We start from the raw sequence: 16,795 nt of genomic DNA, 5'->3' as shown, positions 1-16,795 counted from the left end.
GTCCGGTGGGTCGAGGTGAGGCCCTTCGTTCGGTTCCATCCTGCGCCACATTGGTCGGCCCGTGACGCATTTAGGAAGACCATGGATGACTAGTCGTACAAGACAAAGATAGCAGAATTGTGAAGGACTTTGTGTCCACTGACAAAGCCGGCTAGGATTTGTAACCCTAGGTTCTCGGACTAAGGTAACCCCTTTATCTCTGATATTACTATTCATCCAACCTAACTTTAAGGGGCATCCTACAGAATGCTCTGCTAGAATCATACTCATCGATTAGGAAGAAAGGTGTGAGACAATGCGTGAGAGACAGGCGTAAAGATAATGTGCATACATGAGACACGTAGGCAGGCCCATGTATATAGAAAGGGTCAATGAGGATTGTGCGTGTGTATGTTTGCGAGAGGAAGAGTGCTTGTGATAAAGGTTAGTGGAAACAGTTGTAAATGATTACGAGAGGGAGGGAGGATTATATCTAGAGCATGTGTGCGGGAAAGACACCTCGGGAGAGAGTGTGTGAGCATGTGTTAGAGACCACCGATGGAGAGTGAAACTACATGTAAAAGACTGCTCTACACATTGATTAAAGATATAAATTGTATCCAAATATTAGGATGGGATCATGATATTTGCAATTCGCGTAAGGAGCGGTCATTGATCCATCAGACATCTAGATTCCATCGAATTTGAGCATGTCTATATTATTATTCGATACAATTGATCCACATAGTTAGTATTTTGAACTCCAGACAATGCATCGCTTTAGCAATCGAATATAAACGTGAGTATAGTTCATGTTGTGTGTGTAGAGCACACTATACATATGAAAGTTACACAATGGACATTATAAATAGCTACCTATGAACTAGCATACATTTGAATTCAACTTAAGGTGGTTTAAAAAAATTGAATTCAACATGACGCCCATTCAATTATTTGAATTTGATATCATGGCATTTGTAAACCATACCTAAATTATGGGGCACCAATTTTTGCTCTGATTTTGTACATAATAGCATATGTAGTTGTGTACAAAATAGATTCAAATTTAGCTCCTCCAATCCAAAATAATCTTAGTTATAGAATTTTCAAGTGTCAAAATTTCAAGAAGAAGCGAATAATTTAATGAGGTTTTCAAACATACAAGGTCAAATATAACGTTGTCTATTTAGGTCAATCCTAATAGTTTAAGAGTACTCTAAACATGAATGCTTGTGTTTCAAAATTTCAAACGAAGCACCAAAAGAGCCTCTACTCGCCCGAAACCGCGCGAGACCAATGTTTGGTAGTACAAGGAAATTACTTTTCTAATAACTCTGACTCGTGAAACCTACCGGTCCGACGTCCAAAGGTCTAAACCGGGGTAGGTTTGTAGCTTCATCTAGACGCCACGCAACCGCATCTGAAAAACATTCATACACAATGGCCGCCTAAGCACACATGCACGCGGCCGAAATCGCTCCCGCCCACTATTTCGGACACCTGGGATTACCATCCTACCCCCGACCCGCAGTAGGTCCGAAATTTAAGAGGGGGGCAAAGTTTGTACTTTCCCCAAATTTCAAACAAGCGCGTCCCATCTTCTGTTCAAAAAAGCCAAAAACAAGCGCGTCCTAGACCGAAACATGGTTCCCCCCCACCCGTCCAATTCCCCATCCGTACTCCGTGGGCGCCAAAACTACCTCTCCACCAGCCACGAAACCCCGGCGTCCTCCGTCCGCCACCCCATCCCACCCATCAACCGCCGCCCTCCTCCATCACGCCTGAGCTGATACCCGACGTCGTCGTCCACCGCAACCTCAACCACAGCGCCCTCCACGGCTAGTAGTTGAAGCCGAGGCCGAGCCGTCCGTACCCGAGCCAGTTCAGCCACGCCGTCCTGCGCCTCACAACTGCCGCTCCAACTTCGCCACCCTCCACCGCACCGGACCTGTTCCTGCTACGCCATCCTTCGCCGCCTCGGATCTACTTCCCCTCCGCCGACATACGACCACGGCAACACAGTCAACAATTTGGCCATGGGTTCATCCAAGCCTGCACCCTCCAGAACATCAGTTTCCCCGGTAAAAAGAAGAAGATCGGCGCGACATGTGGAGGTGACCACACCGACGACCGAAAAAGGTACTCCTCTTCCCTTATTCGTGCAAATCTTACGTCTCTACTTGCACGGTATTCATCCCACAGAAGACACTAGTTGACCGCTTCTTCTTGATACTAGATGTTCCTAGTAACTCGCGATGCACAAGGTTTCTCCTCATATACTATTTCACCTTAGCTAGAGGTCCATCGCCCCCCCTGAATTTCAATTTCTGGACAGTTGATTCCCAATTAACGGAAGCATTCCCTAGCGTAACAGGCGCTAGTACGCCTATTACGCCGGGGAAGCAGCGCCTTGGTGTTTATCTTAGGGGCGTGTGCGGCCTAGAGCTACTGGCGCCCGATCTGGAGGTCGGCTGGGATTAAAGGGATGGCCTGGGGGCGCTGCCAAGCTCGGCGGTGGTGTGAGGTCGATGGGAGGGCGGGGCGGCAGAGGCAGGGGTCTGGGCTGGTGGTCGCTGGCGGTTCAAGAAAGATCGTCAACAGTGACTGGCGGGAGGTAGACGAAGGCCATCTGCCCGTTCCTTATAGATCGGACAGTTCATTAAAAAATCGACTGACCTATTTATTTTCAGTCGACTGCTATCTTAGATATGACCACATGTGGTGGTGTGCTGGAGGAGTACCTGCATTTCCTGTGCTCATATATTACAAAATCATATGGAGTAGAATCTAATTTTGTTTGCCATGCAATGTTGTAGAGCTATCATATGTCTCCTGTCATTTATTTTTCAGCCACCTGCTATCTTCTACTTTTACAGTGCACTAGTTCTGCACACACTTCACCCTTACTCTCACTATTGTGTTTTTATGCAAGGGTATTTCAGACTCTGCTGCCATGAGAGAAGCCAAAAAGAAAAGAGAGAAGTCGCTCCAGATTCGTATGCGGGTAGGTAAGACACGTTACAGCGCTATAAAGGGTGCAGTGCCAGCAGATGGACACGGTAAACGTAGCTCTAGAGTTGATGACCTCGCTCGCAATGAACCACCATCCCAGGTGCTTGCTTTAACTTTGCAGTGTCCTATGTGGTTGCATGTTCCATATGGTGTCTAGCTTGTATTCGAAAGGCCGAAGTCGGTAAGATAAGGAAATATATTTTTTTACATGAACCACCATCCCGTGAGCACCAGAAGACAAATAGCTAGTCAGGGCACTGGCCGAGCCAGTGACAAGCCCAGCAAAGATAGGCATCACCTGGGAGCCAACTAAAAAGCTGCGATGGTGGCGAAGCAGCCCGCCTCCCACCAGGCTCTGAGGTCCTAGATGATCATGCTCACCACTCCAGCCGGATGTCTAGCTTGTATTTGTAGGATCGAAAGTATGTCTAGAGGGGGGGTGATTAGACTACTTGACCAAATAAAACTTAACCTTTTCCCAATTTTAGTTCTTGGCAGATTTTAGCTAATTTAGGACAAGTCAAGCAATCATCACATCACTCAAGCAAGCAAAGAGTTTATGGGCAGCGGAAAGTAAAGCATGCAACTTGCGAGAATGTAAAGGGAAGGGTTTGGAGAATTCAAACGCTATTGGAGACACGGATGTTTTTCCCGTGGTTTGGATAGGTGGTGCTATCCTACATCCACGTTGATGGAGACTTCAACCCACGAAGGGTAACGGTTGCGCGAGTCCACACAGGGCTCCACCCACGAAGGGTCCACGAAGAAGCAACCACCCACAAAGGGTCCACGAAGAAGCAACCTTGTCTATCCCACCATGGCCATCGCCCACACAGGACTTGCCTCACTAGTGGTAGATCTTCACGAAGTAGGCGATCTCCATGCCCTTACAAACTCCTTGGTTCAACTCCACAATCTTGTCGGAGGCTCCCAAGTGACACCTAGCCAATCTAGGAGACACCACTCTCCAAGAAGTAACAAATGGTGTGTAGGTAATGAACTCCTTGCTCTTGTGCTTCAAATGATAGTCTCCCCAACACTCAACTCTCTCTCATAGGATTTGGATATGGTGGAAAGAGGGTTTTTGTGGAAAGCAACTTGGGAAGGCTAGAGATCAAGATTCATATGGTAGGAATGGAATGTCTTGATCTCAACACATGAGTAGGTGGTTCTCTCTTAGAACATATGAGTTGGAATGGTGTGTGTGTTATGATGGCTCTCTCCTTGAATGAAGAAGGAGGTGGAGGGGTATATATAGCCTCCACACAAAATCCAACCGTTACATACAATTTACCAATCTCGGTGGGACCGAATCAGAAAACTCGGTCTGACCGAAATAGTAAACCTAGTGACCGTTAGGAATTTTGGTGGGACTGACATGCAACTCGGGAGGACCGATTCGGTTAGGGTTTGGGCATAACGTAATCTCGGTGAGACCGATTACACAAACTCGGTGAGACCGAATTTGGTAATTAGCTAACCAGAGAGTTGGTCAGGCAAACTCGGTGGGACCGATTTGCTCTTTCGGTGAGACCGAGTGGAACTCGGTGAGACCGAAAAGTTACAAAGGGGAAACACTGAGTTTACATTGCAATCTCGGTGGGACCGATTCGCTCTTTCGGTAAGACCGAAAAGTTACGAAAGGGAAACAGAGAGTTTGCAACCCCATCTCGGTGAGACCGAGATCCTTATCGGTAGAACCGAATTGCTAGGGTTTGGCAGTGCCTAATGACAAGTGAAACTCGGTGGTGCCGGATAGGAAGAATCGGTAGGACTGAGTTTGGCTTAGGGTTTAGGTCATATGTGGATATGGGAAAGTAGTTGAGGGTTTTTGGAGCATATCACTAAGCACATGAAGCAAGAGGCTCATTAAGCAACACCTCATCCCTCCTTAATAGTATTGGCTTTTCCTAAAGACTCAATGTGATCTTGGATCACTAAAATATAAAATGAAGAGTCTTGAGCTTTTGAGCTTGAGCCAATCCTTTGTCCTTAGCATTTTGAGGGTTCCACTTTCACATCCATGCCATGCCAATCATTGAGCTTTCCTGAAATAATCATCTTGGAATAGCATTAGCTCAATGAGCTATATGTTGTTATGAATTACCAAAACCACCTAGGGATAGTTGCACTTTCAATCTCCCCCTTTTTGGTAATTGATGACAACATATAGATCAAAGCTTTGACAAATGATAATAAGCATGAAATATATCGTCGCTTTGAGAAGTATGTGATAAGTAAGAGCTCCCCCTAAATTTGTGCATATTTAAAATTTGCTTTGGACTGCAAATGCACAAAGAGTTAGAGTCATGGGTTACTCTTCCATGTCACATACATCTTGGTGGAGCGCTCAAAATGATAAGAATGAAATACATGCACTCATCACCAAGAATAATGAATGATCACACAAGATAGATAGGATAATGGCATTAAGCAAGCATTAAGTGTAGCTTATGATCAAACACATGATCATCAATGTCTCACAAATAATGACGTAGTATCAAGCACTCAAAAGCAGATAAGTTCGGAAAACCACCAAATAAAGCAAGAGAGAAAAGCAACACTCTCTCTCTCGAAGCCTATGATCTATACATCTTCTCCCCCTTTGGCAACAAGTTACCAAAAAGTTCCTAGAAAATGCATAGCACTAGATCGACGCTCAGGCTTGATCTTCAGGTGGTGGTGGAGTCCGGAGCACTCCAAGGACGAAGCCTTCGGTAGACGTGGTCGGAGTCGAGGCTGAAGTGGATGCTGGAGCTGGTGGAACTGAGGCTGTGGCTGGTGCAGACGTTGTAGCTCTGGTGTCAGCAACTGGCAGTGCAGACGACCTCGGACCTTGTGGCACCCTCACAAAAGCATCAGTCGTGGTCCTGCCTCTCCTCTCATTCATGTCCTCCTGGAGCTGCTCCACGGCAGTCTGTATCTCTGTCACCTTGATGTCCGAATCATAGAACCTCTGTTCCATGATCCTCTCTAAACTCGCCTGGTTGTGAGTCAGGGTGGCTATACTCTGCTCAATCCGCAGGGTGGACGCAATCAGGTAACCAAGCTGCTCTTGTTTGGTTTTCAGGAAGTAATCAGATGCCTCCGCTTGAGTAGGCATCTTGGCAGCTTTCTCCTTCTTCGCCTTCTCCTTTTGAGCTTGTGCATGGGCAGATGATGGTTCATTCTCAGTCATAACAACTTGATTATCTTCGAAATCTGGAAGGATGGGCAGGTGTTCCTTATCCAACAAATATACGCCCGTGCCCATCTTGGAGTTGATGAGCTCCTAAATCTGAGGGGCATATCCACAGCTCCTCTTCTGATTTGCCGCAGTCCTTTTGATTGTTTCCACTATGAGGCTCATGACTTTGAATTTTTGAGGCACGTCAAAGACATGAAGCAAATTGATCGCGTGACCTCTGATCATCTTGTGATCTCCAGACTTGGGCAGAAGGGTGTGCCTAAGGATCCAGTTGATCGTAGGCAATCCTGATAGCAGATAATGCACTGAGCCAAACTTGAACGTGTCAAGTGCTTCATTCGGAATCTCCTCGTACATGTTGGACATGGAGTTGTGGTCCATCTTTTTCTTGGCATAAATGTCCAAGTCATCTGCTTGCTCCTCTGGGGCATTGATCAGCTTCGCCCATTCCTCAACAGTAGAGTGGTACCTTGTACCCTCTGACATCCATGTGATCCTGCCATCCGGATAAAAGTGTGCTGTGGAGTAGAATTGCATGATTAGCTCCTCGTTCCGCTTTGTGAGCTTCTGCCCAACAAAGTCTGCAACTCCACACGCACTAAAGCTGTCAAATACTCCAGGGTAGTACTCTTCATTGTCCTTGATATAGGTCCAGTCGACCCATCTCATGTCACATACAATTGGCTTCTTGTCAAGTAGCACTGTCTCATAGAAATCCTGCTGCTCCTTGGTATGAAACCTGTAGTCCACTGCAGTCCTTCTCCTAGAAGCATATGGATCTGCTTCTCTCCACTTCCTGAGCCCTGAGTCTCTCCTGAGCTTCATATCCTCAGCCACAGGATGAGCATCGTTGTGGTCTGGGATCTTGGGCTTGAGCTTCCGAAGGACATTCTCTTCCTCTTCCTATGCAGCTTCAGGCACTGGGGCCTTGTTCTTCTCAGTGGATGGGATGCTTCTTGTGTTTCTCTTTGGTGCACTCTTAGGCTTAGATGCAGCCTTAAGTGCTTCCTTGGGCTTGGATGCAGCTCCCCCTGACCTTATGGCATCTCCTATTAGCTTGGGTGCCTTGGGCGCTGGTGCAGCTGCCTCTTCTTCCTCTTCCTCTTCCATGATGGAAGCTTTGCCAAGCACTCTAGCCACAGTCTTCTTCACCCTCTCCTTCCTTTTCTTGCCCTTAGCTGCAGCTGGCTCTTGGGAAGTGGGCTTCTCAGTTGAGGCTCTAGCCTTTGACATGGGCTGCCTGCCTGCTGGCCTTTTGATTTTCAGACCTGGCTTAGTGCCTTGAGCTGGTTCAATTCTCTTGGAAGTGGCCTCTTCCTTTGCCACATAGTCCTCATCTTCAGAGTCTGAAGTTTTCTTCTTCCTTTGTCTCATGGCAGCCTTTGGCAAATTGCTAGGAGTGCTCCTGCTGCCTTCATCAGATGAACTGGAGGGACTAGTGCCCTCACTCATCACCACTTGCTGCTCTGACAGATTCTGGCTATCACTCTGGTCTAACATGCTGCAAACTGACTGCTGACCCTGTGAATAGATTATAGAGGAGATAGAGTGGATGAGCATCACAAAATCCAGAGATTTTTGCAAAAAGAATGATCCAAAAACTTAGTTTTAGTTTCCCACTGAAATCATCTCGGATCTACCGATTTTCAAACTCGGTGATACCGAAGCAGATTTGGAACCTAAACTAGTGAACTCGGTAGGACCGAGTCACAGTTCGGTGGCACTGAGACTGCTAGGGTTTCACTGAGTTCAAAAATCGGTCACACCGATAAGTAATTCTCGGTCAGACCGAGTCTCACTTGTGCAATGGCATAAGCCAAATCGGTGGGACCGAGTTTTTCAACTCGGTGGGTCTGAGATAGTTTCGGCGGAAACCTAAACCTAGAATTTTCGAATCAAACCTAATCTATGAGCGTTTTGACTGGATAGAAGTTTATCAAACGTGGCTAGAAACAATATGATCACAATGTGCTAGGAATCAGATTGAGGAATAGCACAAAGATCAAGTCCATACCCTAGTTCGGCGGGGACTTGTTACGGCGGCAACGGCGGGGCAGAATTCCCGTTGACGGCGACGGAGACCAGCGACTGGAGGCTGCTGGCGGCGAGAAGACGATCCGGAGACCTCGAGGGCAGAGCAGGCTATCGCGCGGGCGAAGGGGTTCGGAGAAATTTCCAAATTTTGCCCGTGACTATATATAGCCCGACCCTGTCGGTGTGACCGAGTGGAACAACTCGGTGGCACCGAGATTCATAACTGCGTGCAGTTACTGAAACTCGGTGTGACCGAAAGGTTCAAATCGGTTGCACCGAGATCGAAAACCTAGATCAACTTAATGATCTCGGTAGGACCGAAAGTGGAGTATCGGTCAGACCAGAATCATAAAGAGGTTTTGGAAGTTTAAGTCTATGACGAATCGGGGACTCAGAGCGCTCCTCAGACAGAGTGGTTCGAATCTGACTTGATCAAATTTTGTGATGCAACATGAATAGAGTTTGAGACGAGAAAAGCATAGATAGCTAGAGGACATTCTTAGGCATTCTTGTCCATCCACTTGGCAAAAGAGGATAAAACCAAGCAATCAAAACAACAAGTGGATGTCCTCGAATGAGTAAAATATGCAATCAGCATGCTCACACAATAAGATGGCAAATGAAATATGTGGCAAGGCATGCACAACCAATTCTAGCAATTATCAAGCAATTTGCGATGACTAGGTCATCTATATATGAGTACATTGACTTAGGAGTCAAGTGAGAACACTTGATCATAGGTCATACTCATCGTTTAAGCTCAAGTGGGGTTACCACTTTTACATAAAGCATTGTTGTGTTCATATCTTTAGAGTTTCTTTAGCTCATGTCTTAGAGTAAAGCTCCCCCTAGATGTGATATCCCCTCTAAGAGGGATGAACTAACCTTGGGTTTTGTCGATGATGACTTCATGTAGATATTGAAGATGTGGATGCTCAATGTTGATGTAGATCTCTTGGAGCTATCCATTTGAGTGAATTGCACTTTCAATACCTACATGGGTTAGTCCCACAAGGAACAAACAAGGATATCCATAGACATAGAGTGATGCACACAAAAGATGATGTCCATGAAAACTTTTAGGTTACCTTGTCCCTTGTCTTAGCAACAAGAGGGTTTGTGACTCCTTGAACTAGTGCAAGATGTGGAAGTTGATTGCACTTGTTCTTGCCAAAATGATAAGAGTGAAGTATGTTGGCGGAGTCACCCTCAAGAACTCTCTAGTTCTTATTCTTTTGGATCCACATCATCTTGATGGTAATCCTTGGAGTTGTAGTCGTACTTGATGAAGTGGAACTTGAAGTAGTCTTGGGAATCCACTTGACTAAGGTCTTAGGAGCTTCTTCAAATGCATCAATTTCCTCTTGAAGCTTGTCCTTGCCTTTTTGCTTGTAGTCTTGTGGTGGAAGATCATCTTGAGCTTGTGTCCCCTTGAAAGAAGTATACTTCTCTTGTTGAGGGACAAACTTTGTCTTGGGGTATTGATCTTCTTCCCATTCAACTCCATTGGCATTGAACTTTCGTTCAAAACCAACACCTTGATTCTTCCGGTGCATTCCTTGCTTGCGCACAATTTCCTCGAATTGCTTACTCCCGGCAAGGCTTTTGTACACTCCTTTCTCTATAATTCCCTTCAATAAGCTATTTTCTTGCTCAAGTGTAACTTGGCTAAGAGAATCATTAGTGGAATCAAGAGAACTACTAGAAGCAACAATATTGGATTTAGCATGATCATTGTTACTACTAGAGGAAGAATCTTTCTTGTTAGACTTGACTTGAGGCATGTAAGTGGATAAGAGTAAACGCTTGGCAATGTAAGAAGAACTTTTCTTGCAGAGATCATCATTGATTGCCTTTAAGAACTCATGCTCTTGCTCAAGATTGAGCTTTTTAAAGCGTGGTTTCTCATGAGCTCTTAAAAGTTCTCGATGATCTTCGAAGATAGTGTCATGAGCTAACTTAAGAGTTTTTAGTTCTTTAGTTAGAGCCTCAATATTCTCCTTATCATTGTCACTCATGTTAGCATGATTAATTGGTCTTTCATCATAGTATTCATCACTAGAGTTGTCATCAAGCAAATCATCACCTAACAAGTCATCTTCATCACTATTGAAATCAACATACTCGGGGTGTGTTACCTTAGGACCTTTGGCCATGAAGCATCTTCCAATTCCTTCATTTGGTGAGTCAAATATGTTGTAGGAGTTGGTTGACACAAGTGCTAGACCGGCAACACCTTCATCTTGAGTATCTTCGGAGTCGGAGTGATAACTTCTCTCGGAGTGGCTGTCGGAGTCGGAGCCGGATACCCATTCACCAACATGAGCTTGATGTCTTCGTCTTGTGTAGCTCCTTGATGATTTTTCCTTCCTTTCCGAATCCTTGCTTCTCTGTGAGTATCTTCGTTCATAACGATCATCTTTACTCCTTCTCTCTCTTGGTGGTGATCCTTTGCTTCTTCTTTTTGGAGAATCTTCTCTTCTCTTGTAGGGAGCCGTACACTCATTGGAATAGTGTCCGGGTCTTCCACAATTGTAACAGTTTTGCTCTCTACTAGAAGATCTTTTGTCATTGTAGGACCTTGACTTGGAGCTTCTATCTTTGCTTCTACTCTTGTAGAACTTGTTGAAGTTCTTCACCATTAAGCTCAATTCTTCATTGAAGTCTTGTTTCTCACTTGATGATGTAGGGGCTTCACATGAGGCTTTATAGGCACCACTTGATTTGTTGTGAAGTTCCTCTTTATCCTTAAGTGACATCTCATGAGCAACAATTCTTCCAATCACCTCCGTTGGCTTGAGATCTTTGTAATTTGGCATCATTTGGATCAATGTGCACACGGTATCATATTTTCCATCCAAGGCTCTTAGGATCTTCTTGATGATGAATCTATCGGTCATCTCTTCACTTCCTAAGCCGGCAATCTCATTTGTGATGAGAGCAAGCCTAGAGTACATTTCAGCGACACCTTCACCATCCTTCATCTTGAACTTGTCAAGTTGGCTTTGAAGCACATCCAACTTGGATTCCTTGACGGAGTCGGTACCTTCGTGCATATCAATCAAAGTGTCCCAAATTTCCTTTGCATTCTCAAGGCGGCTGATTTTGTTGAATTCTTCGGGGCACAATCCGTTGAAGAGAATATCACAAGCTTGAGCATTGTATTGCAACATATTCAACTCATCCGCGGTAGCTTCACAGTTTGGTTCTCTCCCGTCAAAGAAGTCACCTTGCAAACCAACACACACAATAGCCCAAACAGCGGGGTTATGTCCAAGAATATGCATTTTCATTTTATGCTTCCAACTAGCAAAATTAGTACCATCAAAGTAAGGACCTCTATGGTGATAATTTCCCTCGCTAGATGCCATACTCTCCTAGGTTGTGAAACCAAGGCTATGACCACCAAAAGCTATGGAGATCAAGCAAATGGAGACCAAAGCTCTGATACCACTTGTAGGATCGAAAGTATGTCTAGAGGGGCGGGGGGTGATTAGACTACTTGACCAAATAAAACTTAATCTTTTCCCAATTTTAGTTCTTGGCAGATTTTAGCTAATTTAGGACAAGTCAAGCAATCATCACATCACTCAAGCAAGCAAAGAGTTTATGGGCAGCGAAAAGTAAAGCATGCAACTTGCGAGAATGTAAAGGGAAGGGTTTGGAGAATTCAAACGCTATTGGAGACACGGATGTTTTTCCCGTGGTTCGGATAGGTGGTGCTATCCTACATCCACGTTTATGGAGACTTCAACCCACGAAGGGTAATGGTTGCGCGAGTCCACACAGGGCTCCACCCTAGGGCAACGGTTGCGCGAGTCCACACAGGGCTCCACCCACGAAGGGTCCACGAAGAAGCAACCACCCACAAAGGGTCCACGAAGAAGCAACCTTGTCTATCCCACCATGGCCATCGCCCACACAGGACTTGCCTCACTAGTGGTAGATCTTCACGAAGTAGGCGATCTCCATGCCCTTACAAACTCCTTGGTTCAACTCCACAATCTTGTCGGAGGCTCCCAAGTGACACCTAGCCAATCTAGGAGACACCACTCTCCAAGAAGTAACAAATGGTGTGTAGGTAATGAACTCCTTGCTCTTGTGCTTCAAATGATAGTCTCCCCAACACTCAACTCTCTCTCATAGGATTTGGATATGGTGGAAAGAGGGTTTTTGTGGAAAGCAACTTGGGAAGGCTAGAGATCAAGATTCATATGGTAGGAATGGAATGTCTTGATCTCAACACATGAGTAGGTGGTTCTCTCTTAGAACATATGAGTTGGAATGGTGTGTGTGTTCTGATGGCTCTCTCCTTGAATGAAGAAGGAGGTGGAGGGGTATATATAGCCTCCACACAAAATCCAACCGTTACATACAATTTACAAATCTCGGTGGGACCGAATCAGAAAACTCGGTCTGACCGAAATAGTAAACCTAGTGACCGTTAGGAATTTTGGTGGGACTGACATGCAACTCGGGAGGACCGATTCGGTTAGGGTTTGGGCATAACGTAATCTCGGTGAGACCGATTACACAAACTCGGTGAGACCGAATTTGGTAATTAGCTAACCAGAGAGTTGGTCAGGCAAACTCGGTGGGACCGGTTTGCTCTTTCGGTGAGACCGAGTGGAACTCGGTGAGACCGAAAAGTTACAAAGGGGAAACACTGAGTTTACATTGCAATCTCGGTGGGACCGATTCGCTCTTTCGGTAAGACCGAAAAGTTACGAAAGGGAAACAGAGAGTTTGCAACCCCATCTCGGTGAGACCGAGATCCTTATCGGTAGAACAAATTGCTAGGGTTTGGCAGTGGCTAATGACAAGTGAAACTCGGTGGCGCCGGATAGGAAGAATCGGTAGGACCGAGTTTGGCTTAGGGTTTAGGTCATATGTGGATATGGGAAAGTAGTTGAGGGTTTTTGGAGCATATCACTAAGCACATGAAGAAAGAGGCTCATTAAGCAACACCTCATCCCTCCTTAATAGTATTGGCTTTTCCTAAAGACTCAATGTGATCTTGGATCACTAAAATATAAAATGAAGAGTCTTGAGCTTTTGAGCTTGAGCCAATCCTTTGTCCTTAGCATGTTGAGGGTTCCACTTTCACATCCATGCCATGCCAATCATTGAGCTTTCCTGAAATAATCATCTTGGAATAGCATTAGCTCAATGAGCTATATGTTGTTATGAATTACCAAAACCACCTAGGGATAGTTGCACTTTCAGTATTGCTTCCAATTTGGTTAAATTGCATCTGCTTAGCTTACACATTATACCTTTGAATATGACATGCCTTTCTGTTTTTGGTAGTACATCTGCGTATTAACCATGTTCTTACATCAAACTAATGTTCTTGTGTATCCCTCATCAATCACTTATGACGAGGCAGGCAGGCAAGGGGACTACTCCTCATTTAAAGAATGCAGCATCAGCCTCCCGACATGATTCTCAAGAAACAGAAATGCTAGATGTAGTGAACATAGCTCTTTAGTTGATTACAACATTTCCCCTACACTAGCATCGCATGTGCTTGCTCTAACTTGGCAGCGTGATATGTGGTTGCATGTTGCATATGGTGTCTAGATTGTAATTCTTCCAATCTGGTTAAACTGCATGTGGTAGTCTGCTTAGCTTATACATTATACCTGTTAATGTGACATGCCTTCCTGTATTTAGTACATAGTACATCTATCTATTAAGCATGTCCTTACATAAAACTATTGTTTTTTTGTATCCCGCATCAATCAACATGACGAGACACCTTTAGTATATGAAGTGCGATATTAGTTGCATCTTTCATATGATTTATAGCATGCACTACTTCTAATTTGTTGAAATTCCATTTATGATGGGACGCTTTTAACTTGGTAGAGTCATATTGGTTGCATCTTTCATGTGGTGTCTAGCTTGCATTGCTTCTTGTTTGCTGGAATGGTTTCTGCTTAGTTTACACAAACAGTTGTGAACATGCCATGCCGTCCTGTTTTTCGTACATATTCCATCCTGGTATCATGTGTTTGCCTTACATCAAAGTAGTGATTGTCAGTATCATGCATGAATGAGTTCTGAAGAGAGAATTTTGTTGCGTTTTCTTGTTGGTTTTACTTGACAATTCAAAATCAATAAAGCGGAAGGAAGTTAGCAAGGCATCGAATAAAGGTGCTCCTTCCGAATGGAGGGCCTCTACAGTTTCTACTCCTCCACACACCCAAGATGATTTCCAAGACAACACATGCATAGACACTCAACAAAGCTGTGTTTATGATGAGCACGTCTCCTCTAGTGCAGCATCACCGGTGCTCCCTCTAACTTGGCATTGTTATATGTGGTTGCATGTTATGTGTGATGTCTAGCTTGTCTTGCTTCTAATTTTGTTGAATTACATCTGCTTACTTTACACATTATACTTGAATAAGACACGTGTTCCTGTTTCTAGAACATACAATATCTATCTATCACACCATATTCTTACATCAAATTACTACTATTGTGTAACCTGCAACAATCACTTATCATAAGACACGTTTGACTTCGGAGTGTGATATAGGTTACATCTCACATTCTTTTCTAGCTTGTACTACTAATTTGTTGAAATGGCACTTATGACGAGACAGATTTAACTTGGTAGAGTGATATTCGTTGCATCTTTCATATGGTGTCTAGCTTTCATTACTTCTAATTTGTTGAAATGCCTTCTCCTTAGCTTACACATCATAAGCTGTGAATATGCAATGGCACTAATGACGAGAGACCTCTAACATGGTAGTGTGATGTTGTTTGCATCTTGCATATGATTTATTTCTTGTACTCCTTCACATTTGTTTAAATGCCATTTATGATGAGACACTGTTAACTTGGCAGAGCGATATTTTTAGCATCTTTCATATGGTGTCTACCTTCCATTGCATTGCTTCTAATTTGGTGAAATGTCTTCTTCTTAGTTAACACATCATAGTTCTGGTTATCTCTTCCGTCCTGTTTTTCATACATATTACATCCTCCTATCATGTGGTTGTCTAACACCAAAGTTTAGTTCGTCTGCATCACGCATCAATTTGTTCTGAAGAACTAAATTGTTATTCGTTTTTCTTGTTGGCTTGACTTAACATGGCACAGAGAAAGAGGAAGAAACACAGAATGGCAGGGAATGAGAAGCGGATGAATCCTGCAGATTCTGTTGGTACTAATGGTGCAACAGAAGGTCAAAGTCTAGCGGAAAATTCTACAAACACGGCATACCATGCTACACGAGTTGAAAAAAAAGCCAAACAAAAACAAATAGCTGCCACCAAACAAGCAGAGACAACCCTAGTTCTTGTGACACCTACCACAGTACTACCAGCTGCATGACTTACTCGTGTGTCAACTGAGCTAGCAGCACGTTCCCAAGCTCCCTTGCCACCTGACACTACTTCCCAAGCACTCTTGACACAAGACGAGTTGGCAATATCAGATGAACCTTGTGAGCTTCAACAACAAGAAGGTAGTTGCTGGAGTCAAGTTACAGTTGCATGCTTCTTTATATGTAGTCTCACAGTTTGATGTACACTAACACTTCCTATGTTCGTTGTTGGACTAGCACCTAGGCGCAAGAGGAAACAAACATCAGGGATAATGCTCGATAGGTTAACTAAATCTAGAGGAGGAAGAATGGAGGTCCGTTTTGAGGCAGGTTTAAAAAGGCCACGTGATGCTACAGAGTCAGCCAAGTTAGTATCAGAGGCAGCGGTTGCCGTTAGGTGTCATGTATGTATCCTCCCAACATGGATTCAGTACAGGAATGACAAAGATGAAACCCAGTTCAACACCTTCCTCGGCCATTTATCTGTAAGTATGGTTATGTATGGAAACTAGTAATATCGTCTTGCTCTGTCCCATACTTTCTAGGTTGCTGATAATGAGACTCCCATAATTTTCAACAGATGAGGTTCAAGTTGGATAGCCAAGATGATGCAACCAGACAAACTTGCACCCATGTTTTCAAGTCTGCTCTGCGACAGTATTGGTATAACTTGAGGAAAACTCACTTTGAAGGCAAGGCTAACAGTGAACTTTCCCAAACATCTCAAGTGGAAAATATATCGGATGAAGACTGGAGGCGCCTTGTTAAACACTGGTTTGATCCGAAGTATCAGGTACGTTATATATATGTGATCAGATCACATGTTGAAGTCCTATTTACGCATGTGCCACACAAATCTATCTTCTTGTAGGTGAACTGTTCAAAGAACAAGGCCAACCGTACAAAAGTGAAATTCCAATAGGCGACAAGATCTCGTAGCTATATTGCACACTGTGAGGCTCTTGTAATTAGCTGTCGTTTCACTCTTTTCGCTGTACCATATTATCAGATCTATATTGACTTGTTCGAAATGCAGAGGAAAGCCCGCAAGGACCAAAAAGTACCTGAACCAAATGTTGTGGAAATCTTCAAGGACTGTCACACCAGCAAGAAGAAGGGCATGACTACACCAGTCAAAGCCACTGTTGTAAGTCCTTAATCCTCATGCCTTTTAACTACTATTTACACTGACTTGTGCCTTGAACTGCATGGTTTGCAGCCAATGTCTATTACTCTTTTCA

Source organism: Triticum urartu, chromosome 4A, assembly GCF_056163025.1.
Source record: "Triticum urartu cultivar PI428250 chromosome 4A, HENAU_Tu73, whole genome shotgun sequence".
NCBI classification, from domain to species: domain Eukaryota; kingdom Viridiplantae; phylum Streptophyta; class Magnoliopsida; order Poales; family Poaceae; genus Triticum; species Triticum urartu.
This window is presented reverse-complemented; position numbering follows the sequence as displayed.